This window comes from Mobula birostris, chromosome 23 (genome assembly GCF_030028105.1).
Source record: "Mobula birostris isolate sMobBir1 chromosome 23, sMobBir1.hap1, whole genome shotgun sequence".
In the NCBI taxonomy this organism is placed as follows: domain Eukaryota; kingdom Metazoa; phylum Chordata; class Chondrichthyes; order Myliobatiformes; family Myliobatidae; genus Mobula; species Mobula birostris.
In genome coordinates, this window is record NC_092392.1 from 57,091,840 (window position 1) to 57,118,549 (window position 26,710).

General features: G+C 47.3%; 1 protein-coding gene across 4 annotated transcripts in view; it reads left to right on the forward strand.

Annotated features, from left to right (window-relative positions):
- Positions 1-26,710, forward strand: part of rassf8b (Ras association domain family member 8b) — a 138,764-nt gene that overhangs the window by 43,199 nt on the left and 68,855 nt on the right. For 2 of the 4 annotated variants that reach the window (XM_072241493.1, XM_072241494.1), the window contains exon 2: positions 9,937-10,015. The exons of 1 other annotated variant lie outside the window; for it this stretch is intronic. The gene's annotated coding sequence lies outside the window, so the exon portion shown is untranslated. Of the gene's footprint in view, positions 1-9,936; positions 10,016-24,073; positions 24,243-26,710 lie in introns of all 4 variants that reach the window. One more of the 4 variants, XM_072241495.1, reaches the window with a different exon arrangement.

Sequence of the window (26,710 nt, forward strand, 5' to 3'; positions counted from 1 at the left end):
ACATGTTCTCACCCCATTGGGTAGCCAGACCCCGTTCAGCCGGAGCTGTGGAGTTTAACAGGTGCAGATCCCCCTCCCTGCCTTTGACTAGTGTTGTACCAGTTGCTCGTGCGTGCTTGTGCTTCCCCTGAAAACGGCCTGTGGTCAGAATAAAGGCTGATTTATACTCGTGTGTCAACTCGACGCCGTAGGTACGGCGTCGCCGTGAACCCTACGCAAAGCCTACGCGGATCCCTACACCGTAGCCTGACGTGCACCTCTCCCAAAATGTAAGTACGCGAGGCGGCAACACAGACCGCAACAACTGTGATTGGTCCGCTTGGTAGCATCGCATTTCCTCCTACACTGCAATAGCTTCCCATTGGGCGACTGAAGGGCAGGGAAGGAACTCTGGCTGCAATGTTTTCCATAAAGCTTTATAGACATCCGAAATTATGGAGGACACATTTCGCTTTTATAAAAAAGGACGCTTGCTTTAAATTTGTTTACCCTGAGAAAGACTACCATAACTATGAAGCCTTGTGCGGGCAGGTGTGTGCGCATACGTGACGTGCGCAAATTGCAGAGTGACGCAGACACACCAACGCACAAGTATAAATGCTCACAACGGCGTAGCCCACTTGCGTAGGTTACAGCGTAAACTGGTACTCACAAGTATAAATCAGCCTTTAGACTCTGCTGCTTGGGCGAAAGGCAAGTGGACGCATTGCTTGGGTAGTCCAATAACAAAGAAGAGAAAATCTGTAGGTGCTGGAAGTCCAAGCAACACACACAAAATGCTGGAGGGGCTCAGCTGGCCAGGCAGCATCTATGGAGAAGAGTAAACAGTCGACGTTTCGGGCTGCGACCCTTCATCAGGACAAACTTGCAGGAGATCTGCAGTGGTGATGGCATTTAACTTGTCATTGGGACTGCATAGCATAACTATCCTTCCAAAGTAGCCTGTTCTTCGAGCCGTCTGTGGGGCGCTCAATTTGCTGTATTTGCAGCAGCTGCTCTCTTCTGTATTTATCTAAATGGACATGAAAGCCAGTGATTGGCTGCACAGAATGAGTTTGGTCTAAATAAATACAGGACCCGAGAGGTTATTGAAATAGCTGAGAAACAAGGCCAGAGAGGAGGTTACACTAAAACTCATCAGGATGTTGGTGCTGGGCCAGTGAATTTTCTACAATAATTGATGTTACTCTGATTGAACACTACAGCACCATTAAGTTATTCTGAATTGATTAAATGCTTAACTAAAGTAATCCTTTCAGCCTAAAGCAGTGTCCATATCCCTCTTCACTGCACATTCATCCAAGAGCCTCTGAAATATCTGTGTTGTACCTGCCTCCATTACCATCCTGGGCAGTGCGTTCCAGGGACCCACCACTCTGGTTTTAGAAACAAAAACTTGCCTCACACATCCTCTTAGAATTTATCCCTTCTCACCTTAGGTGCATGTTAAGTATGAGGGGAGGTTTCTACTCTGGATGAAAAAGATACCAGTTGTCTGTCTGTTCTATCTGTGCCTCTCATAATCTTAATCAGATCTCCCTCTCAGACTCCACCACTCCAGAGAAAACAACCCAAGTTTGTCCAGCCTCTCCTTATAGCATGTGTCCGCAAAACCAGGCAGCCTCCTTATAGCATGTGTCCTCGAAACCAGGCAGCCTCCTTATAGCATGTGTCCTCGAAACCAGGCAGCCTCCTTACAGCATGTGTCCTCGAAACCAGGCAGCCTCCTTACAGCATGTGTCCTTGAAACCAGGCAGCCTCCTTACAGCATGTGTCCTCTAAACCAGGCAGCCTCCTTACAGCATGTGTCCTCTAAACCAGGCAGCCTCCTTATAGCATGTGTCCTGTAAACCAGGCAGCCTCCTTATAGCATGTGTCCTCTAAACCAGGCAGCCTCCTTATAGCATGTGTCCTGTAAACCAGGCAGCCTCCTTATAGCATGTGGCCTCGAAACCAGGCAGCCTCCTGGTAAACCTCTTCTGCACCCTCTCCAAAGCGTCAACATCCTTCCTATAGTGAGGTGACCAGAAATTAATGCACTTTTCTAGATTTGGCCCTACCAGAGCTTTAGAAACATAGAGAACCTACAGCACAGTACAGGTCCCTCGACCCACAATGGGCTGTGCCGAACATGTACTTACTTTAGAAATTACCTAGGGTTACCCATAGCTCTCAAATTTTCTAAGCTCCATGTACCTATCCGGGAGTCTCTTAAAAGACCCTATTGTATCCACCTTCACAACCGACACCGCCAGTGCATTCCATGCACTCACTGCTCTCTGTGTTTTGAAAAAAAACCAACTTACCCCTGACATCTCCTCTGTACCTACTTCTAAGCACCTTAAAACTGTGCCCTCTTTCGTTAGCCATTTCAGCCCTGGGAAAAAGCCTCCGACTATCCACACGATCAATGCCTCTCATCATCTTGTACACAACTTTAAAGAGGTGAAAGATGGCTTCCTGGCTCTTGAAGTGAATGCCCAGATAATAAAGGCGCATGTACTGTGTGCTCTATCAACCTGTGAGGCCACTTACAGGGAACCCAGGACCTTTCTGTACATCAGCACAGTTGAGGCGCATGCCATTGACTGTACACTGACATTTTACATTTGATAACACCCAAGCATGATTTTATTTTGCGTATTACTCTCTGATGATAATAAAGCTTCCAGGCAACCTGGTGAGTTTAAAGAGAGCACTTTCGGCCCTGGCCCTAAACCTGCCCATGTTCCTGAACCCTGGTGTTCAGACCTCGACCGTGGCTCAGTCGCACTCAGATCACAGTCCGGGCTTCATCTCTGGCCCCGTTCCCCATCTGTACTCTGGATTCAGAAACCTTGAGCAGGTCAGATGCCGTACTTCCCGGCAGTCAGAGGCTGGATTATCGGAATTACTGCTCTGCTTTGTTGTGGGGGATGATTCTTGGCGCAACCACAAGCCAGCATCATGCCTGTCACCTTATTCCTTCAGCGAAGCTGCGTGCCTGAGTATTCTTGGCACCGTTCTGTTGCGAGCCAAGCCAGTTCTTTCAGCACTAATATATAAAGCAAACTCTGGATTCGAAGATCTGCCCTATTCCTACTGGAATCCAGCCGTTAGGAGTTGAGTGCAGCCAATGTAGACTAGAGGCTTTGTGAATCAGGAGTGAGTTTAGTATAGCGAGCTTGTGTCAACCTGGAGGTTTGTGATTCAGGAGTGAGTTTCGTGTGGCGAGCTTGTGTCACCCTGGGGGTTTGTGATTCAGGAGTGAGTTTAGTGTGGAGAGCTTGTGTGTCAACCTGGGGGTTTGTGATTCAGGAGTGAGTTTAATATAGCGGGCTTGTGTCAACCTGGGGGTTTGTGATTCAGGAGTGAGTTTAGTGTGGAGAGCTTTTGTGTCAACCTGGGGGTTTGTGATTCAGGAGTGAGTTTAGTGTGGAGAGCTTGTGTGTCAACCTGGGGGTTTGTGATTCAGGAGTGAGTTTAATATAGCGGGCTTGTGTCAACCTGGGGGTTTGTGATTCAGGAGTGAGTTTAGTGTGGAGAGCTTTTGTGTCAACCTGGGGGTTTGTGATTCAGGAGTGAGTTTAGTGTGGAGAGCTTGTGTGTCAACCTGGGGGTTTGTGATTCAGGAGTGAGTTTAATATAGCGGTCTTGTGTCAACCTGGGGGTTTGTGATTCAGGAGTGAGTTTAGTGTGGAGAGCTTGTGTGTCAACCTGGGGTTTGTGATTCAGGAGTGAGTTTAATATAGCGAGCTTGTGTCAACCTGGGGGTTTGTGATTCAGGAGTGAGTTTAGTGTGGAGAGCTTGTGTGTCAACCTGGAGGTTTTGCAAATCAAGAGCGAGTTCAATGTGGGGTGCTTGAGTCGACCTGGGAGTTTTGCGAAATAGGAATGAGTTTAATGTTTAGTTTGGGTTGACCTGGGGGGGTGGGGTGGGGGTTTGTGAACCAGAAGCACTGGCAAAACCTGACTGTTTTAAACGAGGGATGGGACTGGTGACAACCTTAAAGGGTCCATTTTGTTAAGCGGCCTGCATATGAAGTCCGCACTAGCTTGGAATTTTTGCAAATTAAAAGAAACCGCCAAGGGTTTCTTGAAACTTGCTTCTACAGTACAAGGAACTGCCTTAATTTAAAAAGGAACCCAGGCATCCGAAGTAATGGAATGGTTCCAGTTTGGCAGAGAAAGGCAGTAGGGTAGTGGTTTGGCAGATATTCCAGCTTGAGCCACTCGGGGATAGTGCTTTGTGAATAATGAGCTGGTGTGTACCTGCCCGTGCTATATAATAGATTGAGTGACGGAATTCACAAGCATTAACAGATATGGAATAAAATGTCACTCTTTCAGAGTTTGTGAGGCGTTGGGGAATAACTAAATAAACACAGCGTGAAAGAAACAACAAATTCTGTCAATTTTTGTTGAGGGTTCATGTTATGGAGAACTTTACGGATGGCTCTATAGGAAGGCAATCCCTCCGTAATTCAGGGGCACACTATACCTTCCACTGAACTCAGAGGTTGGAAGCCCACCTGGCCTCCAGTCATTCTGAAGGTTCAAGATTCAGGTTTATTTATCACATGTAGTTCAAAACATACGGTGAAATCTGTCACTTGCATTAATAGCCGACAGACCCTAGAGCTGCTGAAGGCAGCCTGCGAGTGTCGCTGCCGATTCTGGCATTGATAGAAGTATGTCCACGCAGAGCACAACAGCTAACAGAACGGTAGCAGCAAAAAGAAGCCCTGTTCTTCCCTCCCACCCAGGTACATCCACAATCCCTCCACCCCAGTACAGACCACGAGCCTCCAGCGGACTCGGGTTGCAGAGTTTGGACTTCGATCTCCCAGTGGACTTGCACAGATTTACAGGCTGCACTGCTTCCTTCACTGACCTTATTAACTCTGGGATCGCTCGTCCTCTGCCACCAACCTCATAGTTCCCATTACCCTGCACCTCCCGTTTCTACCTCCTTCCCAGGTTCCATAAACCTGTCTGTCCAAGTTGAACTATTGTTTCTGCTTGTTCCTGCCCCCCCCCACCCCCCAAGCATGTATCTGCATACCTAGACTCTGTTTTATCGCCTCGGTTCAGTCCATTCCTATCTACATCACTGACACTTCACACGTTCTTGACCTTTTCAATGACTTCAAGTTCCCTGGCCCTAGTCGTCTCATTTTCACCATGAATGCCTATTCCCTATACATTTCCATCCCCCATCAGGAAGGCTTCCAAGCTCTCTGCTTCTTTCTGAACACCAGATCTAACCAGTTGCCCTCCACCATCACTCTTCTCCATCTGGCAGAACTGGTCCTTGTCCTCACTCTCAATAATTTCTCCTTTGGGTCCTTTCACCTCCTTCAAATGAAAGGTGTAGCCATGGGCACTCACATGGGTCCCAGCAACGCCTGCCTTTTTGTCGGCTGCGTGGAACAATCTACGTTCCAAGCCTACACTGGTATCACTCCCAACTTTTCCCACGGTACACCGATGACTTCATAGTGCTGCTTCCTGCACCCATGGGAAACTCGTCGACTTCATCAACTTTGCCTCCAACTTCCATCCTGCCCTCAAATTTACCTGGTCCATTTCCGACACCTCCCTCCTCTTTCTCAATCCCTCTGTCTCTATCTCTGGAGACAATCTATCTAGATATAAACCCACTGATTCTCATAGCTACCTGGACTATATCTCTTCCCACCTTGTCACTTGTAAAATGCCATCCCCTTCTCTCAATGCCTCATCTCTGCCACATCTACTCTCAGGAAGAGGCTTTTCATTCCAGAACTAATGAGATGTTCTCCCCCTCCAAAGAAAGGGGCTTTCCTTCCTCCACCATCAACGCTGCCCTCAGCCACATCGCTTCCATTTCACACATGCCTGCCCTCACCCCAACCACCCACTATCCCAACAGGGATTGGGTTCCTCTTGTCCTCACCCAGCACGTAATTCTCCGTAACTTCCACCATCTCCAATGGGATCCCACCAGCGAGCACACCTTCAACACCCACCCCCAACCCCACTTTCCACTTGTGCAAACTCCACGCAGCACCAGCGGTCAGGACGGAAGCCGGGGACCTGGAATTATGACGCTGAGGTGCTGACGGCTTTATCTATGTGCCACCCTTTGTAGAACTGCCCCATAGCTGCGTTTTCGGTGGGAACCTCTTGGTGTGTCTACTGTAGCTCAGTTGCAGAACTCTGGTACCAGATTCAAAAAGCTGTGCAGGAAACCTGAGAGCAAGAACCCAGGCTGACAAGCCCGGAGTTTACTATGAGAGCGATGCACCATCAGTGATGCTGCCTTCGGATGGAACGTTAGACCAAACCAAGGTAGAGAGATTAGCGTTATTTGTCACATGTGCATCGAAACACATAGTGAACTGCGTGATTACGGGCTGTCCAGAACAATCATAACTGATTTGCTCTGGCTTAAGTATTGCTACACTTCTGGTGCAAGCAGAATTACGGAGGGAGAAGAAGATGGCGATGTGACGCACGCACAGCCGTTCCGAATGAATATCATATGTGTTAACTAGCGAGCCATGCACAATCCGGATTTGATGGAGGCGGCCGTGAGAAGCATGGAGGAACACCTGGAGTAACTTCTGAAATGCCCGCTTCGCTGCCGCTGCTACTGTGCGATCGAGAATCTCGGGAGCGGAAGGCCCCAAATCCTCGGGTTTGCCTATTGCCTGTTGCCGGGGCTGGGGTCGAAGCGCTCAGCAGAGATGGTGCTTGGTGTCGAGGTGCTGGTCGGAGGCTTGGAGTTTTCGGACGGACTTGGAGTTGGACTGTGGTCAAATGCTTCCAGGATGCTGCATCGGCAAGTTGGCGGCGCTGGAGGTTCACCGTCTGCCTGAGATGATGGGACTTCCGAGAGACTTTGAGACTTTTACCGTGCCATGGTCTGTTCTTTATTAAATTATGGTATTGCTTTGCACTGTTGTAACTATATGTTATAACTATGTGGTTTTTGTTAGTTTTTAAGTTGGTTTGTCATGTGTTTCTGTGATATCATTCTGGAGAAATATTGTATCATTTCTTAATGCATGCATTACTAAATGACAATAAAAGAGGACTGCGTGTCCTCATAATCTAAGCACCAAATGCTCACAACTCACTAACCCTAATCTGTGTGTCTTTGGACTGTGGGGAAAAAACCAGAGCACCCAGAGGAAATCCACACGGTCATGGGGAGAACGCGCAAACTCCTTGCAGGTGGCGGTGGGGATCTTGCAGCTGGTGTTGTAAAGCACTGCGCGAGCCGCTACACTAGCGTGCTGCCCCACAGTAGCTTATTGTCGTATCGTGCATGTGCAGGTTTCATTGAAAATGGGATGCTGCAACATTGCTGGCACAGCACGTCATTTCAACAGTATTTACAAGGAAAACCTTTATAAAACACAAAGCGGACAAGGAGCCGAGTCCATTGTAGTGGCAAGCGATCATGGTGTTGCTGTACAGAGGTAGTGATCAGGATTGTGCTGGTTGGTCGAAGAACTGAACGATTGAAGGGAAGTAGCTGTTCTTGAACCTGATGGTGTGGGACTTCCAGTTTTGCCTTCTGCACGATGGTAAGAAGATGGCCTGGCCCAGATGATGGGGAGAATTTAATGATGGATATTGCTTCTCCTGTAGATAACTACTGATGGCTTTGCATCTGCGGACCCAGTTTTGTTCCGAATGTTACTTGCTTACTTTTATTGTTTGCACGATTGGTGTGTTTTTTTTTCTCTCTGCACATTGGGTGTCTGATGGTCTTTAACTATGGGTTCTTTTGGGATCCTTTGTTTTGTGGCTGCCTGTAAGGAGACAGATCGCAAGGTTGTATAATGTATATGTACTTCGATCATAAATAAACTTTGTGCCCCTGATTTATTGGGCCCAGTCCACTACTCTGCAATTTGTGCACTTGTACATTGGAATTGCTGTACCAGACCATGATTCAACCAGTCAGGATACTTTAGAACAGTACGTCTGCAGATGCTTGTTAGAGGCTTTAATGATAAACTGAACCTCCGTATCTCCAGGACAGGGCACCCATTACATTAATGCCCAGGAATTTGAAACTGCTGACCCTCTCCACCACAACGTTCACCCTCATTCCCCTTTCTGAACTTGACAATTGGCTCTTGGTGGTTTTACTGACACGGCATGAGAGTTTATTTTTGCAGCACCACTCAACCAGGTGCCCTGTCTCTCTTCTATCTTGCTGCTGTACGCTGACCCATCGCTATTTGTGACCCGTCCAACAACCGTGGTGTCCTCGGTGAATTCAGATACATTGGAGCTGTGCTTAGCTACACAATCATGAGTTTATAGAAAGTAGAGCACTGGACCTCCCGTTTGAGAAATGTCCTAGTTATAGGATGGATCCTGGGATTGGTATTTGCCATGAGAATCCAGTAGTGAAACTAATTAAATGGCAAGATAGTGTTGATAAATCAGACTCGAGTCTATTCAAAAACATGAGCTGCCTGCCTGGGACGAGGCCTTTCTGTGCACTGCTGTTTCTGTAGTGTTGCAGTCATGGAATCTGAGGGATGGGCTATGTGGACTGGCCAAACTGAATACAATTCAACACGGATTGGAGGGTGTCCTGACTAGTTGTATCACGGCACAGCCCCTTCTGCCACTGACAGCATCTGCAGGGAGAGCTGCCTCTGGAGTTTCAGAGCATTTCAGCACAAAAACAGGCCCTTTGGTATTTTTCGCCTGTACCGATCTGTTATTCTGTCAGTTCCTTTGACCTGCACCTGGACCGTAGCCTTCCATAACCCTCCCACCCATGTACTTATTCAAACTTCTCTGAAATGTTGAAATCAAAACTTCATCCATCACTTCCACACTGTCACCACCATCTGATTGAAGAAAATGCCCTTAAATATTTCACCTTTCACTCTTAACTAACATCTTCTAATTCTAGTCTCACTTAACCTCTGTGGGAAAAAATCTTGCTGGCATTTACCTATCTATACCCCCATATAATTTTGCATATCTCTATTAAGTCTCCCCTCATTCTCCTATGCTCCAGGGAATAAGCTTCTAACCTTTCTTTTCCTGTAACTTGGGTCCTCAAGTCCCAGCAACATCCTTCTAAGTTTTCCCCTACACTCTTTCAATCTTACTGATTTCTTTCCTATAGGTGGGTGACCAATACCAAACTAACTCTCACCAACGTCATATACAACTTCAACATACAGTAACATTCAATCTGTGCACTCAACACTCAGACTCGTGAAGGCCAATGGCCCAAAAGCTCTTTTTACACTATCTGTTGGGGATGCCATTTACAAGGAATAATGGATATGTGTTCCCAGATACCTATGTTCTACGGTTCACTGTGTGAAGAGGGCAACATTAATTCGTGAGGATCCCCACCATCCAGGTCACACCCTCTTCTGACTGCTGCCATCAGGCAATGGTACAGAAGCTTCAAGTCTCACACCACCAGGTTCAAGGGCAGCTACTTTCCTACAGCCATCAGGTCCTTGAATCAACCTGCACAAGCCTGACCCTAACCCGGCAACCGTGAACCATCTCTTGCACTACTTCGCGTCTCTCATCGTGTTGTTTTTTGGACTAAGGTTCTGCTTTTTGCGCTGTCTTTTAGTTTTATTTTCACTGTCTTGTATCACTTATGTTCTGTGTGTTGTCCGAATCTACATGCCCATAATGCTGCTGCAAGCAAGAATTTCCTCGTGCCTGTACCTCGCCGTAGCTGTTGGCGTGGTAGTAAACGTGACCTGACACAACTTGAGTGCACAGAGCTATTCAGCACTACTTGGAAAATAAGATCTGCAGATGTGGCAAATCTGAGGTTTAAAAACACAACCTTGCAAACGAACTCCCTCGCCTGTCCCCTCCCTTCTAATGAGTTGCACTATTTTTAGTAAGGCTTGTGAAGCCTGTTTTGATAAGTAACTTGTAATGTTATCTCACTGTTGCTTTCAGGACACCTCGGATCTCATGAATCACTGGGCCTGACGAGCGGTCGGTTTTGCTATGCATCCGCACACCACAGCTGAGCTATGTGAGTAAGGACGGGAAATGTTTGGCATGCCTGGCCAGAGAAACTCCCCTGGTGTTCATAATGCCTATCGTGTTTAATTTGGCTTCATCTGAGTGAGTGAATGGTCTTGGTATTGCCAGTTCTCGTCTGGAACCTTCCGTACTCGGATCAGTCATGCTGCAGTGCCTCTAGTTCCATCAGGCTAGTAAAGTGAAAATCACGCAAGGCCTGAGCTGGGCACGTGTTGAATCCATAGCTTGCCAGCCTTTTTATTTGGGAAGAGAAATGAATGTGTTGCATTTATGTAGTGCCTTTGGAAAATAGAAAAATGGAGGGCTACGTAGGAGGACAGGGTTAGGTTGATCTTGGGGAAGGTTATGGGGGCAACACAATGTCGTGGGCCAAAGGGCCTGTACTCTGCTTCTTTTGTAACCTCAGTATGCTGCTAAACTCTACAGCTAAGGCTGTGCCTTTTGAAATGCAGTGATTGTTACAGTGAAGAAAACCACAGTGCAATAAAGTTACGGTAAACTTGAAGGAACCCAGTGGTCACCCCTGCCCTTCAGCTCTGTCTCGCAGTATAACGTTGGAGATTCACCCAGAGGATTAGTGCTCATGTTTCTGGAGTGGGATTTGAACCAACAATCTTCTGACTCTGTTGCCAACTAAGTGGCCACGGATGCAACAGGCACCATGTAGACTGTCCTTCTTCCTGGACTGTTGCTTGAGATTAAGGCTGGGGGGGTGGTCTTCATTGAATTGTGTGTTCCAAGATGAATGAGTTCTGATCTTATTGTGGGTTTTATTCCGAGTGTGGTGAGACAGTAAGGAATTAATGGTGAATATTGACAGGAATATAAATCTAGCAAAGTGTTCACGTACAAGGAGTGGACCCCAAACAATGATACCACGGTAAGAATGGTTCCATTTGTTTGCAGCAAATTATGAACACAAGATTCTGCAAATGCTGGAAATCCAGAGCAACATACAAAATGCTGAAGGAACTCAGCAGATCAGGCAGGATCTATGCTTTGTCAACAAATACACTCAAAAACTTCTATGCTTGTATTGTGGAGATCATTCTGACAAGCTGCATCACTGTCTGGTACGGGGAGGGGACTACTGCACAGGACCGAAAGAATGCTGAATGCATTTCATTGGCTTTGTATCTGTACTCGGCACAATGACAATAAAGTTGAATCTAATCTAATCTAATTTAAAACTGCAGAAGGTTGTAAATCTAGTCAGCTCCGTCTTGGGTACTAGCCTACAAAGTACCCAGGACGTCTTCAGGGAGTGGTGTGTCAGAAAGGCAGCATCCATTATTAAGGGCCTCCAGCACCCGGGGCATGCCCTTTTCTCACTGTTACCATCAGGTAGGAGGTACAGAAGCCTGAAGGCACACACTCAGTGATCCAGAAATTGCTCTGCCATCCAATTCCTAAATGGACATTGAAGCTTTGGACACTACCTCACGTTTTTAAAAATATACAGTATTTCTGTTTTTGCACATTTTAAAAAATCTATTCAATATACGTAATTGATTTACTTGTTTATTATGTTTTATTTTATTTATTATTATTATTTTTTTCCCTGCTAAATTAAGTATTGTATTGCATTGAACTGCTGGTGGTAAGTTAACAAATTTCACGTCACATGCCGGTGACAATACACCTGATTCTGATTCTGATTCTGAGAAGAGTGAACAGTCAATGTTTCGGGCCAAGCCGGATTGGAAATGAATGGGGCAGAAGCCGGGAAAAGAAAATGGGGGGTGGGGGGGAGGTGGAGGAAGACAAGCTGGCAGTTGATGGGTGAGACCTGGTGAGGAGGAAGGTGGGTGGGTGGGGGAGGGGATGAAGTGAGAAGCTGGGAGATGTTATGTAGAAAAGGTAAACGACTTAATGGAGCAGGAATCTGATCGGAGAATGAGTCATGGGAGAAAACGAGGAGAGGCACCAGCGGGAGGTGATGGGCAGCTGAGGAGCTGGAGATGTTAGGTGGGAGAGGTGTAGGGCTGAAGCAGGAGGAGTCTCGTAGGAGAGGACTGGGAGACGATGGCCGGACAAGGAGAAGAGGAGGAGTAAGAGGGGAGCCAGAAAGGAATGGGAAAAGAGAGAAAGGGGGAGGGGAGAAATTTTTGGAAGTTTGAGAAATCGATATTCATGCCATCAGGTTGGAGGCTACCCAGAAGGGAATATAAGATGTTACTCTTCCAACATGGGAGTGGCCTCATCCTGGCAGGAGAGGCAGCCATGGACTGGCATGTTGGAATGGGAAACAGAATTAAAACAGATGGTCACCAGGAAATCCCTCCTTTTGTGCAGACGGAGTGAAGGTGCTTGAGCAGTTTGCCTCCTGGAGATTGTTATAGGTTGATTGGCTGCTGTTAAAGTGCGTCTAGTGTAGAGGAGAGTATTGGACTTGACGGCAACGTGGGGAGAGTAAAGTGGTATTGGAGTTGGATCTGTGTATGCAGGCGATTGATAGACTACAGTGAGCCCGAGGCCCTGTTTCCTTGCTCTAAGACTGTGAAGTGCTGCTTGCAGAGCCACAGCTCTTCTCCCACCATTTTCTGGCAATAAGGTGCAAGACTGACTTGGGCTTAGCAATATACAGTGGAAAGTGTCATTTGTGTTCACAACCAACACACCCAAGGATGTGCTGGGGGCAGCCCGCAAATGTTGTCGCACATTCTGGCGCCAACGTGGCGTCGCTCACCATGCTCAGCAGAACAGCCCAGAACACAACAAAATAGAACGTACCAAGCAACAAGACAACAGCTGAAAAATGAGCTCTGTTCCTCCCACCCACCAGTCCTCTAACTCTAGGATGGTCTGTTTTCTGTGGCCTCCAGCCTCCAGCTTTTGTACACCAGAAGCTTTAAAATTCCTCGTTCTAAGTGGAGTATGAGGCCCTGGAGGTCTCCTGGTCACCAAATAGCTTTATTAGTCAGCCATCGAGGTTTATGCTTGTTAATGAAGAAACTTTGGTCCCAACGACCAGCAAGGATTAAGAGCTCCACTGTCAGTGTGCTGACCATATTTGACTAACTCTGAACATAATGCTCTACTTGTCTAAATCTGTGCACTGCCCAAGTGGTTTGATCATTGCTTTGGAACAGGGAGTTAATATTTGTAATGGGGAGTGTAATCGGTAAAGAATGTTATTTTTGATGACTCAGCGTATGCTGGAGGAAGATGCACTGAAACCAAGTGTGTTTTCCAGCAGTTACAGTTTACATTAAACTGAGTATCCTTTTATGATTTCAGTATCCTACGTATTCATCAACTTCCAAAGCATGTGAGTGTCTTCTACTGCGTAAATCATACTCAAGGCATTGCGTACAGGGGTTGGGATGTTACGTTGAAGTTGCATCAGACATTGGTGAGGCCTAATTTGGAGTATTCTGTACAGTTCTGGTCATCGACCTACAGGAAAGATGTCCATAGGATTGAAAGAGTGCAGAGAAAATTTACAACACACATCAAAGTTGCTGGTGAACGCAGCAGGCAAGGCAGCATCTCTAGGAAGAGGTACAGTCGACGTTTCAGGCCTGATGAAGGGTCTCGGCCTGAAATGTCGACTGTACCTCTTCCTAGAGATGCTGCCTGGCTTGCTGTGTTCACCAGCAACTTTGATGCGTGTTGCTTGAATTTCCAGCGTCTGCAGAATTCCTGTTGTTAGAGAAAATTTGCAAGTATGTTGCTGGGACTTGAGGGCCTGAGTTATAGGAAAAGTAGGTTAATTGGTTATAATTGGGCGTTACGGGCACACTCGGTCAGAAGACCCTGTTACTGTGCTGTATCTCTAAATTTAAAAAAAGTAGTGTGGATGAAAGGCAAAAAGAATCACGGAGGAATTTCTCTAGGAAGAGGTGCAGTCGACGTTTCAGGCCGAGACCCTTCGTCAGGACTTCCTTCACTTAGTCCTGACGAAGGGTCTCAGCCTGAAACATCGACTGCACCTCTTCCTAGAGATGCTGCCTGGCCTGCTGCGTTCACCAGCAACTTTGATGTGTGTTGCTTGAATTTCCGGCATCTGCAGAATTCCTGTTGTTCACAGAGGAATTTAATGGGCACGAGAGAGAGAATTTTCATTGGTACAGGGAAATAAGGAGAGGGGAAACGGTTGGATGGTCTGCCAGTGGCTAGTATAGAGCTGATGTGCTGAATGGCCTCTTGAGTTCTGAGAAGGCAAAGGTGTGCTCGCGGAATAAAGCCCTAAGTTATTCAGCCTTTCCCTGTATTTTGGGTCCTCGAGTCCCGGCAACATACTTATAAATTTTCTCTGCCCTCTTTCAATCTTGTAATGGAGCCCAGAACCACACACGCAGAGTCAGCCTGCATCTGGTGATGGGAACAAGATAGAGCAGGCTTCCTTCTAATAACTGGTGAACAGATTCCCACTGCATTCTCAGTGTTGGGGGTGAAAATGCACGGAGCTTGCCCTGTGTTTTACCATACAGAGTCAACACTGCAACAGCCTCAACTTTGATCTTTGCAGCAGAGGTTGATGGAGACCTGCTACCTGTCGGTTGACTTGGCTCGTGACAGCTCTGCCCGACTGGTTGGTTAGTCTTTGTTCTGAACTCCCGCAGTGTGGGAACTGCACGTCTGTAATCCTGCCGTGCTTCGAAGTGGAAACGGGTGGATTGGCCACTGTAAGTCGCCCCCAGTGTGCGTGAGTGGTAGAATCTGGGGGAGAGTATTGGGAATGTGGGGAGAAGAAAATGAGATGATTGTAACAGGTCAGCAAGGACTTAGAATATAGAACATTGCAGCACAGTACCAGCCCTTTGTCCCACAAAATCCTGCCAACCTTCTAACCTACTCCAATATCAACCTAACCCTTTCCTCCAACATAACCCTCCATTTTTCTGTCAGTCATGTGCCCACTAAGAGTTTCTCAAATGCCCCAATGTATCTGCCTCGACCACCACCCTGGCTGAGTGTTCCAAGCTCTCGCCACTCTCCGTGTAAAAGAACTTATTTCTGACATCTCCCCTCCCCGTGCTTTCACCAGTCACCTCGCCCTTCTATTAGCCATTTCTGCCCTGGGAAAATGTCCACTCTACCTACACCACTTATCATCTTATATGGTCTGAAGGATCGGTTTCAGCGCTCTCTGACTCTCGTGGGCTGGCTGCATGGAATTTGTAGCTAAGACCCAGTGGTGTCACCTCCTCGCGGTAGAGTGAGGTGGTCACGTAGGTCCCATCAACAGTGCCATATTGTGAATGGATGGAGGCCAAACTCTGCCACATTTTGCATTTCCTTTGTCTGATAAATGCTGTTTCTCCTCCGTCCTCGCTGATAAATTAAAACTTTCCAGTTTTATGGGAAGCCCCAGGTTGCTGCTGAGATGTACAGCAGCCTGCTGAATAAGTGGGGTTATGTCATCAGTGATTCTTTCTGTTCAGGCCTGATTTGAAGTCACAGCTTCTAGAAGACCATATAAGCATTATGAGAGTGCACTCTTGTACAACTACTCACTGGCAAACACATCTTCCCTTTGTTGGACGTTAATGACCCCAGACCTTGAGATTGAAATTGTCCGCGGGCAGTCATTTTTAAATAGTGAGAAGCCCCTCACGGAAACATCTGGGTCACAGGACAGTTACTGCTTGCTGGGTGTGGCTCATTTCCACTGGAAAACATCATTTCTTAAGCTGTTGGAAATGTACTTGGTGTGCTGTTCTTTGCAGCTGTGCTTTATCACCCCACGTTCAAGGGAGGGACACTGCTGTTTCCCCAAATACTCTATTTACATTTCATCAACATGGCTTAGAGTTATAGAATAATATAGCCTGGATACAGGCCTTTTGGCCCATCGAATCTATGGCAACCATGGTGCCCACATAGCTACTCCCAGTTTCATGTATTTCCCTCTTTGCCCTGTCCCTCCATGTGCTATCCAATGCTTCTTAAATGATAGTATTGTACTTGCCTCAAACATTTCCTCTGGTAGCTCGTTCCATGTACTCACCACCCTGTGTCGGGGGGAGAAGTTTCCCCTCAAGCCAAGTCCCTTTTAACATCTTTCCCCTCTTAATCTCTAATCTGTGTCTTCTAGTTTGAGACTCCCTGGCCCTGGGGAAAAGACTGCTACCATCCATTTATATACATATCCCATGAATTTTTAACCTTTATAAAGTCAGCGCTTGTTCTAAGGCACAAAGACCTGACCTGGTCACCCTCTCTCTATAATTCAGACGCACTAGTCCTGGCAACGTCCTCACATCTTTTCCGCCTTCTTTCCAGTTTAGTCCTGCCTTTCCTAAAACAGGGTGACCATACTGTACACAGTGCTGCAATGTGGTCTTATCAATGACTTGTACAACCGCAACAATGCCTAGTACCCTGGCTGAAGAAGGCCAATTTGCTAAATGTCTTTTTCACCACCGATGCTGCTTTCAATGAACTATGCTCTTCTACTCCTAAATCCCCCTTTTCCATGACCTTCCCTGGTGCCCTGCCATTCAGAGTACAAGCCTTGCTCTGGTTTGACTAGCCAAGATGCATCATTTCACACTTTCCTGTATTGAAATCTATTTTCCAGTCGGCCCATTTCCCTAATTAACCAGGATCCCTTTGGAATCTATAACTACCTTCATTATCAACAAAAACCTTTCAATTTCATGTCATTTGCAAATTTACTGATCGTCTTGTGCATTTGCATTCAGATAATTTGTATGAATAATAAATAACAAGTGCCCCAATACCAACCCCTGCAGCACACCACTAATCACTGGTCTCCACTCTGATCTTCAACCTTCAGCCTCCTCCCTCTGCTACCTTCCTCTAAGCAAGTGTTGAATCCACCTAACTAGGTCACCCTGGATTTCATAGTACCTAACCTTCCAGACAAGCCTACCATGTGGGACCTTGTTTACAGCTTTGTTAAAGTCTAAGAAGACAAAATCCACTGCCCACCCTCATCTACCTGTTTGGTAACCTCTTCAAAAACTCCAAAAGGTGATTCAAAACAATTTTCCACAGACAAAACGATGCCAGCTTCGCCCAATCAGATTCTATGCGAATGCTGGTAGATCCTGTCCTTCAGAATTCCCTCCAGAAATTTCCTCAGTAATGATGTCAGGCTGACCAGCCTGTAGTTCCCTGGTGGGTCCTTGCTCTGTTCTTACAAAAAATGGAGCCATATTAGTCATCTTACAGTTTTAGGAAACTTCATTGAATCAAGTATCTCTTCAAGGGACTCTGCAATTCCTTCTCTAGGATTGGCTTGGTCAAGTCTTGGGGATGTGTCCATCTTCATGCACTGTAAGTGTTCAGAGACCTCCTCCCCGGTAAATATGAATGTTCTCCAGAACATCTACATGTGTTTCCTTCATGTCTTGAATTAACTGTGACTTCCTTCTCAGTAAACTCCGAGGAGAAAATCAGGCATAGGTGGCTCAAGAGATGGGGGAAGGGGCCTGATCTCTTAGGGAACCTACTCTGCTTCTGTTGACCAGTGCCACGATATCTTTCATCAAAGGTTCAAAGGTCAAGTTTAATGTCAGAGAAATATATACAATATACATCCTGAAATGCTTTTTCTTCACAAGACATCCACGAAAACAGAGAAGTGCCCCAAAGAATGAACAACAGTTAAACATGAGAACACCGAAGTCCCCCCCCCCTGCTCCCCCCTCCCACGTGTAAGCAGCAGTGAGCAGTGATTCCCCCTTCCCCCCGGGCAAAAATAAGCGTGCGTCGGTACCATCACCGAGCCCAAGCGTGTGCTAAGCGATAGCAAAGACACAGAACTTGCAGTTAACCCAGAAGTTTGGTATTTCATCCAAATTCGACAACCCACAGGTTCTCTCTCTCCCTGGCAAGAGAGAGGGAGGTGTCCCCCAATTTTCACAGCGAGCGGGAGACATAACAACCTGCTGGTTAAAAGTCGCTTTTTTTTGAGCTCTGTGCCCGAAGATTGCAAAGACCTCGGGTCTTCAGGCCCACAGCAAAAGATTTTCTGGCCTCCCCACGATCCACGAGTCTCCTGCCGTGACACCGACCCTCAAGCCACCCGTCTCTAGAGCCCTGAGAAATTAGGCTTCCGAACACGATTGAGACCCTTAGGCCAAACCCTTGGCATGTCGAATGACAGCCAGTCGTGGAACCCCAAGAACGGGTCCCATCCCTGCAGAGAACCTAAGCTTGCGTGTAACTCCAAGTCAGGGTCTTCAAAAGAACCCTGAAAGGAAAAAATAGAGATATTAAAGATAGAAATAGATCTGTTTCCGAAGATGCAAGCAGAGGAGTTGCCATTAGGCACCACCATCCCCCCTAAGCTCCACCCCAAGGTTCCCTAAAGTTGACAGGTTACCCTTCATCCTAACAGGACCATGTTGCTCCTGGACTCTTAAAGGCCTCCCACTTGCCGTTGTTCCTTTCCCTTCATGTATTCTCTTCCCATTAATCACTACTGGATGCTGCCTCATTCTTTCAAAGTTTGTCCTTCTCCAAGCCCGGACTCTAACCTGCAGTCTTGCCCTACCCTTTTGCATCACTGTGTTAAAGCTAATGGAGTTACAGACGCTGGAGCCAAAGTGCTCCCTGACTGCCAGTTCAGTTACTGACCCGAAGAGCTGATCCACTATTACACCCTCCCAAGCAGGGCCCTCTGTATATTGACTTGGGAAACTTCTCACAAATTCTACCCCATCCAGGCCTTTACACTTTGGGTGGCCCGGTTAGTACCGGTGAAATTAAATCCACCACTAATACAACCCTATTATTCTTTCTGCTATGAACAAATTCTCTCTCCAAGTGTTCCCCAAGTTCCCACTGATTATTGGAGTGGGTGGGTGGGGAATTTTATAATGCAGCTGCGCACGTGTAGCTGGGTCATCCCCCAAGAATGTTTTCTCTAAGCACCGGGATGGGGACGTTCTCCCTTATTAAAAAGGCACCGTTCCCTCCTTGCTTACCTATACATCTATCACGGCTGTGGCATCTGCATCCTACAACACTGAGCTGCCAGTCCTGCGTTTCACTCAGCCACGTCTCAGCTAGGTCAATAACATCGCAGGCTCCAGAACTAATACCAGTAGAAACAGAATCAGAATCAGGTTTATTGTCAATAACAAGTTGTGAAGTTTGTTTTACAGCAGCAGGACAGTGCAATACATAAAAAACAAATGATAAATTACAATAAATAAAAAGATAAGCAATTCAAAAATAATGAGGTGGTGCTCACGGGTTCATTGTCCACTCAGAAATCTGATGGTGGAGGGGAAGAAACTGTCCTAAAAATTGAGAAACGCAAACAAGAGGAATTCTGCACATGCTGGAATTTCAAGCAACACACATCAAAGTTGCTGGTGAACGCAGCAGGCCAGGCAGCATCTCTAGGAAGAGGTACAGTTGACGTTTCGGGCCGAGACCCTTCGTCAGGACTAACTGAAAGAAGAGTTAGTAAGAGATTTGAAAGGGGGAGGGGGAGATCCAAAATGATAGGAGAAGACAGGAGGGGGAGGGATGGAGGCAAGAGCTGGACAGGTGATTGGCAAAAGGGGTATGAGAGGATCATGGGACAGGAGGTCTGGGGAGAGAGAAAAGGGGGAGGGGGGAGACCCAGAGGATGGGCAAGGGGTATAGTGAGGGGGACAGAGGGAGAAAAAAGAGAGAAAAAGAAAGTGTGTATATAAATAAATAACGGATGGGGTACGAGGGGGAGGTGGGGCATTAGTGGAAGTTTGAGAAGTCAATGTTCATGCCATCAGGTTGGAGGCTACCCAGACGGAATATAAGATGTTGTTCCTCCTACCTGAGTCTGGCTTCATCTTTACAGTAGAGGAGGCCGTGGATAGACATATCAGAATGGGAATGGGTCGTGGAATTAAAATGTGTGGCCACTGGGAGATCCTGTTTTCTCTGGCGGACAAAGCGTAGGTGTTCAGCAAAGCGGTCTCCCAGTCTGCGTCGGGTCTCGCCAATATACAGAAGGCTGCATTGGGAGCACCGGACGCAGTATATCACCCCAGCCGACTCACAGGTGAAGTGTCACTATACCCCTTGCCCATCCTCTGGTTTCCCCCCCTTCCCCTTTTCTTTCTCCCTGGGCCTCCTGTCCCATGATCCTCTCATATCCCTTTTGCCAATCACCTGTCCAGCTCTTGGCTCCATCCCTCCCCTCCTGTCTTCCCCTATCATTTCAGATCTCCCCCTCCCCTCCTGTCTTCCCCTATCATTTCAGATCTCCCCCTCCCCCTCCCCTTTCCTCCATAATTTTACGACTACATCAACTGTCTAATTCCCTCCACAGTTGCTGTCTGGCCTGCTGAGTTTTTCCAGCATCTTGTGTTGCTCCAGTATGTGTGGACCCTTGTGTTTCCGGTCCCTGAAAGGAGAGCAGTGGGTGAAGGTGTTAAGTAGGACATCGTTTTGGAGGAATTGGAAGCTGGTTTGCAGTATTGTTTAATGTGATGGAGAGCACTCGCTAAACACACTCACACACACAGACACCCCATTCTGCTGTCATTACACTGAGTCTATGCACTCATCGCCTTCTCCGGTACGATACGATTATGAAGACACGTAGTCCTCTTTTATTGTCATTTAGTAATGCATGCATTAAGAAATGATACATTATTTCCTCCGGTGTGATATCACAAAACACAGGACAAACCAGGACTGAAAAAACTGACAAAACCACATAATTATAACATAGTTACAACAGTGCAACAATACCATAACTTGATGAAGAAGTCCATGAGCACAGTAAAGTTCAAAGTTTCTCAAATGTCCCACATCTCATACAGATGGGAGAAGGAAGAAAAACTCTCCCTGCCATGCCGACCACAATCCGACTCTGAGTCATCCGAAAACTTCGAGCTCTGATCAGCTGTCTAACACTGAGTACCGAGCGATTCGACCTCCTTCTCAGTCGCCAAAAGCAGGCAAGGCCAGGAATTTTGAGGCCTACCCTTTGAAAGATTCCCGACCACACAGTAATGACAGCAGCGAACGGGCTTTTCAGAAATTTCTCCAGATGTTCCTCTGTGCTTTCACACCCATCTCCATCAAATCAGAATTGTCCACGGCCCCTATTTAACAGATACGATATCATTTTTCACCGGATGGCTGCCATCTTCTCCTCCTGCCTATTCTTGTAATAGGTCCTAAGCTGAGCTGGTGCCTTGTGGTGCCTTCCCCGCCAGGCACAGTGGAATATTCGATTTCTTTAGGCTGCTAGGAGCTCACACTGGATAAAGCAGGAAGCTATTATTGTGTTTTCTTGTAGATACCCTTTTGTAAATATTAGCAATTTTCTTTTCACTAGTTTTGGTAATTTTTGTGTTTAATTTTTGATACATCTAATAAACACCATTACACTAAATTACTAAGCGACCCCAGACATCTTTTTCCTTTGTTCATAATCCATGTATCTAACACCTTGTGTACTGAGATACAGTGGAACAACTTTGTTTCTGTCAGATTTGGATTTATTTATTTATTAATTACATGTCCTTTGAGGCGTACATACAGTGAAGTGTGACATTTGCGTTAACAGCCAACCCAATTTAAAATGTGGTGGGGGCAGCCCACAAGTGTCACCACACAATCCGGTGCCAACATTGCACACCCACAGTGCTTGGCAGAACACCAAAGAGCACAACAAAACAACACAACAAATAACAGCAAAAACAAGTCCCTTTCCTTCCTTCCTCTCTCCCTCCCTCCCTCCCAACCTTCCACAGATACCGTCAACTCCAGGAACAGGCCTCAGGCCCTACAGTCTCCATACTTCAGCCATTAGATTTCGACTTCAGCGTTGCACCCCGGACCAGCTGATGACAGGACCGTGACCCCTGGGCGAACTGACTAACCTCGATCCAATCCTGGGGCAGCCCAACATTCATGGATGTCCTTTGTCTACGTTGCTGGCCTTCGAATGTGGAGCACAGGCCTAGACTACGGATGCACTTTGTCACCTGTCAACATCTCTGGACTTCCAACCTGAAGTGGAGGCCTGACTTCTAAATCCTTTTCATCCATGTCTCTAAACCCTACTCTGACCTCTAACTACTACACATTACTGTCCCTAAATCTTGACCTGACACCTCTTAGTTCCTAAAACCATGCCAATGAACTTTTAAAAAAAACCCCAATCTCAATGGAGATGGCAGCTCGACGCTCTCTTGACTGGAAGTAATACATAGAAGAGAAATGGAATGTCATGTATAAATATATGGAGATAGGGAAGAGAAATATAGAATGCAGAATACTGTGTTAAGCTACAGAGAAGGTGCACTGAGGATAATGTTGAATGTGGAGGCTGGTCGAAGACGAGGTTGGGGCTGACCCTGTCCTTTATCGGAGGCGAGAGGAGAGGCGGTGTGAGCAGGAAGGTAAGAAATGCGGTTGAGCTCTATCAGCCATGATCAAGGCATCTGTTCTGGGAGGTGTCACTGTCACAACAGGTGTGACAAGAGCTGGAGAAACTGGGAACATCAAGTGGAGCCCTTGCAGGAATTGGGATGGGGGGAGATGTGCTCAAGATGGTTGTCGGTGTGTGGGGGAATTTTAGCTTTCCATCGTCCTCACTCTCACCCCTACCCCTGGGCATCTGCTTTTTATACAAAGTCCAAAGCTACCTGAAACAGCATCTTGTCGTCCAACTTGGCACGATATAGCTCTCGACATCATACAAACCAACCATTACAGTTCGTATACAAAGCAGCCAGTTCCAATAAACTGAAACATATAACCTTTCTGTCCCCATCTCTGCCTGAGCTGTCAAGTGTTTTGAACACTTGGTTTTGGATTTCCAGCGTCTGCAGTGTTGTGCATTTTGATTACCAGTTGGATTGGTTCTCCCAAACTCTGGGACACGGTGGAAAAGGTGCTCCGTAGCGCTGTGTGTCTGGTTAATTAATGTAGAGTCAATCTTGGGGAAGAAAAGGGGTCATTTCCTACAGACATCCCTTAGTCAGTTTTTGTCTGTACGTCAAAATACGCGAAATTCAATATGTAACCACCATATCCCCACAGTGTTGTAATGGGTAGCAACAAAAGTGCATGAGAAACAATAATCATTAATGAGTGAGGAAGCTAATTCTGCCGTTTGTACATCTGTTCACTTCTACATATGTCAATTTGCATTTAATAATATATACTTATTGAGATACCGTGTAGAATAGGCAGTTCCAGCCCTTTGAGTCACACTGCCCAAAATTCCATTTTTAATGACCAATTAACCTACCAGCCAGTATGTCTTTGAACTGTGGGAGGAAACCCAAGACGGTCACAGGGAGAACGTACAAACTCCTTACGGGCAGCAGCGGGAATTGAACCCAGGTTGCCAGTACTGCAGAGCATTGTGCTAACCACTACGCCACCGTGTGGCTCACCTGTGGGAGCCTGTTCTTGCAGGGTGGCATGCTAGCGTAGTGTTTGGCGCACCGGTTGTAAGATCGGGGTTCAATTTCCTCTGCTGTACGAAGTTTGTACATTCTCCCATGACCATTTAGGATTTTTCCGGTTTCCTCAATATTCCAAAGATGTTAGTGAGTTATGGGCAGGTTATGTTGGAGCTGGAAGCATGGCAACACTTGTGGGCTGCCCAGCCCAATCCTCACTGATTTTATTTGACACAGATCAACATTTTAATGTACATATGACAAATAAAGCTAGTCTTTATATTTTAAAAAAAGTCTTTTATGTTGAGGTGCCCATAAGATTGGCATTAAAGTAGGCCATTGCTGGGTTCTGAGCATCTTCTGATGTTCAGATGCCTGCCGAGGATTGAGGTAATGCCCTGGCAGAACTGATAACTAATGCAGGACAGTTGACTGATTGGTGCTTTATGCATTAACTGCATCGAAGCTCTTGAAGGAGACCTTGGCAGAGCAGGCACCCTTCTGGTGAGTTAGATAAGGCACATCTGAGTGGCCTTGGATTGACGCCCAACCAAAGACCACTGGCTGTAAACTTGTCTGGGGCCTTGCAAAGACTTGATTTATTTAGAAGGTAGTTACAAAAAGTTTGTTTGTAATTAGCTATAAATGCCTGAATAATCTAAGTCAAGGAACATGGGGTTAAAAGTTGCCTGTTGTTGTTCCTAAAGGACGTTTGGATCATAGACAGAAACTTTGGACTACTGGATTTCTTGGCATCGCATACGAGGGCCCCACAAGTCAAGTGGATGCAGAGGGCCTTGTACATGATGCACTTGTCACACAGATGCTAACAAAGCAGTTGCTGAAAAGGCCTTTGTACACTCCACATCATCTGAGGTAAAATGCTGCTGGTAGTTCACACAACCCAACCTTGCACCAAGATTTATTGCAAGTGGGTCTTTGTCTAGAATCCCACGTTGCCAAAAAAGTAACAGTGCTGCCCATATTTTAACATTTTGTTGTTGGAGTGTTGGTGCTGCTGGCCAGAGCTTGACATATTGGCTCCTCCCAGCCTGACATAAACTGGGAGACACTTAAAAGCAAATTTGCGAGACTGATGCCCTATGGCTGAGGTAAGCTGGTTACCTTCACCGGAGGGGTTGGGTCTTCTGAAGTCAATTACTGTAGTAACTGTTTCCAGAATTGAGTTCTCCAGCAACTATGGTATAATTTGTGTTTTTGGACATTATATCAAACTGATTTAATATATTGGACACTTTCAGCGCTTTGAATTAATTTCTATGGATTTGGGCACCACTGTAAAGACCAGCATTTATTGCCCATCCCTAATTGCCATTGGTTTTCTTGGCTTGTTAAGAGGAACAGATTTGTTTTGCTGTTGTTGCTTTGTCGCTTTGCCCTCTGTTTTGTTGTGTGCTGTATTGTTCTGCCAAGCATGGTGGGCACCATCTTGGCACCAGAATGTGTGGTGATGCTTGCAGGCTGCTCCACCACATCCTTGGGAGTGTTGGTTAAAGTAATTGATGCATTTCACTGCACGTTTTGATGCATATGTGATAAGTAAATCGAAATCCGAAATCTATAATCATCATGAATGGCTGGGAATGATCTCTTGGAAGAATGTGATCCAGGCCTCCCAAAGGCAGCCAGGTGTAAGTGGTAATTGGGCAGATTTCAGATTGGCATAGGACTGTGATGTTTGGACACCTTGTACACAAACAGAATCGGCTCCACACAGCCGATTCTTTGTACGGTTAGTCCCTCGCTCCCAATCCAGTGCTGGTGAAAATAATTTGTTTGATGCAGACTCTACTGCCCAGTGAGCCCTTTATTCTACCCCATGGTCCAGCAACCCACCTGCTGCCAAGGTGGACCTCAGCCAGTTGACAGGGTAGCAGGGAAACATAGGACCGAAGATACTGGAATCTGGAGCAAAATACAAAATGCTGAAAAAACTCAGCGTGTCAGGCGGCATTGGTGGAGGGAAATGGGACCGTTACTGCTTCAAGTTGAGACCCTTCGCTTGGACGGAACGATAGAGGGGAGGGAGCACGTGTAAAGAGATGAAGGGAAAGGGTGGAGTGACGGCTGGCAGGTGATGGGTGGAATGCCAGCTCTAGCTACAATCCTTCAACTCGCCTCTTCCTCAGGTGTGGAGGGGTGAGTGGGAGCACTGAGAGAGTTTGCGAGGCAGTGGGTGGAGGCAACAAGGGCTATAGATGATGGAGTCTGATAGGAAAGGAAGGTGGAGCATCGAGGGCGGTGGGGTGGGCTGAGGTGGGAAGAGTAGGGATGAGTGGACCAGTGGAAGCTGTGTGTGGGTGATGGCAGATGGATGCGTTGGAGGAGGAGAAATACAGAGGGTGATGGGGGCTGGGGTGGTTTGGAAGAAACTGAGTAGATCAGGAGAAGACACAAAGAAGAGAGATTGGGGAGCAGTTGACAGAAATTGGTGATTTTCCTGTTCACAACACCGGCTTGGACACTCCCCAGTTGGAATATGAGGTGCTGTTCCTTTAGTTTTGTGTTTAGCCACCCCATGATAATGGAAGAGGCCGGGGACAGGCTGATCGGTGTGGGAGTGGGGGGTGGGGGGAGAGGCCGAGGACAGACTGTGGGGGGGAGGGGGGGGAGAGGCCGAGGACAGGCTGATCGGTGTGGAATGGTGGGGGGGGGGAGGGGGGTGCCCCAGGATAGACTGATTGGTGTGTGAATGGGGGGGTGGGGGGAAGAAGAGGCCGAGGACAGACTGATTGGTGTGTGAATGGGGGGGTGGGGGGAAGAAGAGGCCGAGGACAGACTGATCGGTGTGGGAATGGTGGGGGGGGGGGGTGGGAGCCCCAGGATAGACTGATTGGTGTGGGAATGGGGGGTGGGGGGAGAGGCTGAGGACAGACTGTGGGGGGGGGGGAGAGGACAGGCTGGTCGGTGTGGGAGTGGGGGGGGAAGAGGCCGAGGACAGACTGATGGGTGTGGGAATGGGGGTGTGGGGGGGAGAGGCTGAGGACAGACTGTGGGGGGGGGGGAAGAGGACAGGCTGGTCGGTGTGGGAGTGGGGGGGAAGAGGCCGAGGACAGACTGATGGGTGTGGGAATGGGGGTGGGGGGGAGAGGCTGAGGACAGACTGTGGGGGGGGGGGAGAGGACAGGCTGGTCAGTGTGGAGTGGGGGGGAGAGGCCGAGGACAGACTGATGGGTGTGGGAATGGGGGGTGGGGGGGAGAGGCTGAGGACAGACTGTGGGGGGGGGGGAAGAGGACAGGCTGGTCGGTGTGGGAGTGGGGGGAAGAGGCCGAGGACAGACTGATGGGTGTGGGAATGGGGGTGGGGGGGGAGAGGCTGAGGA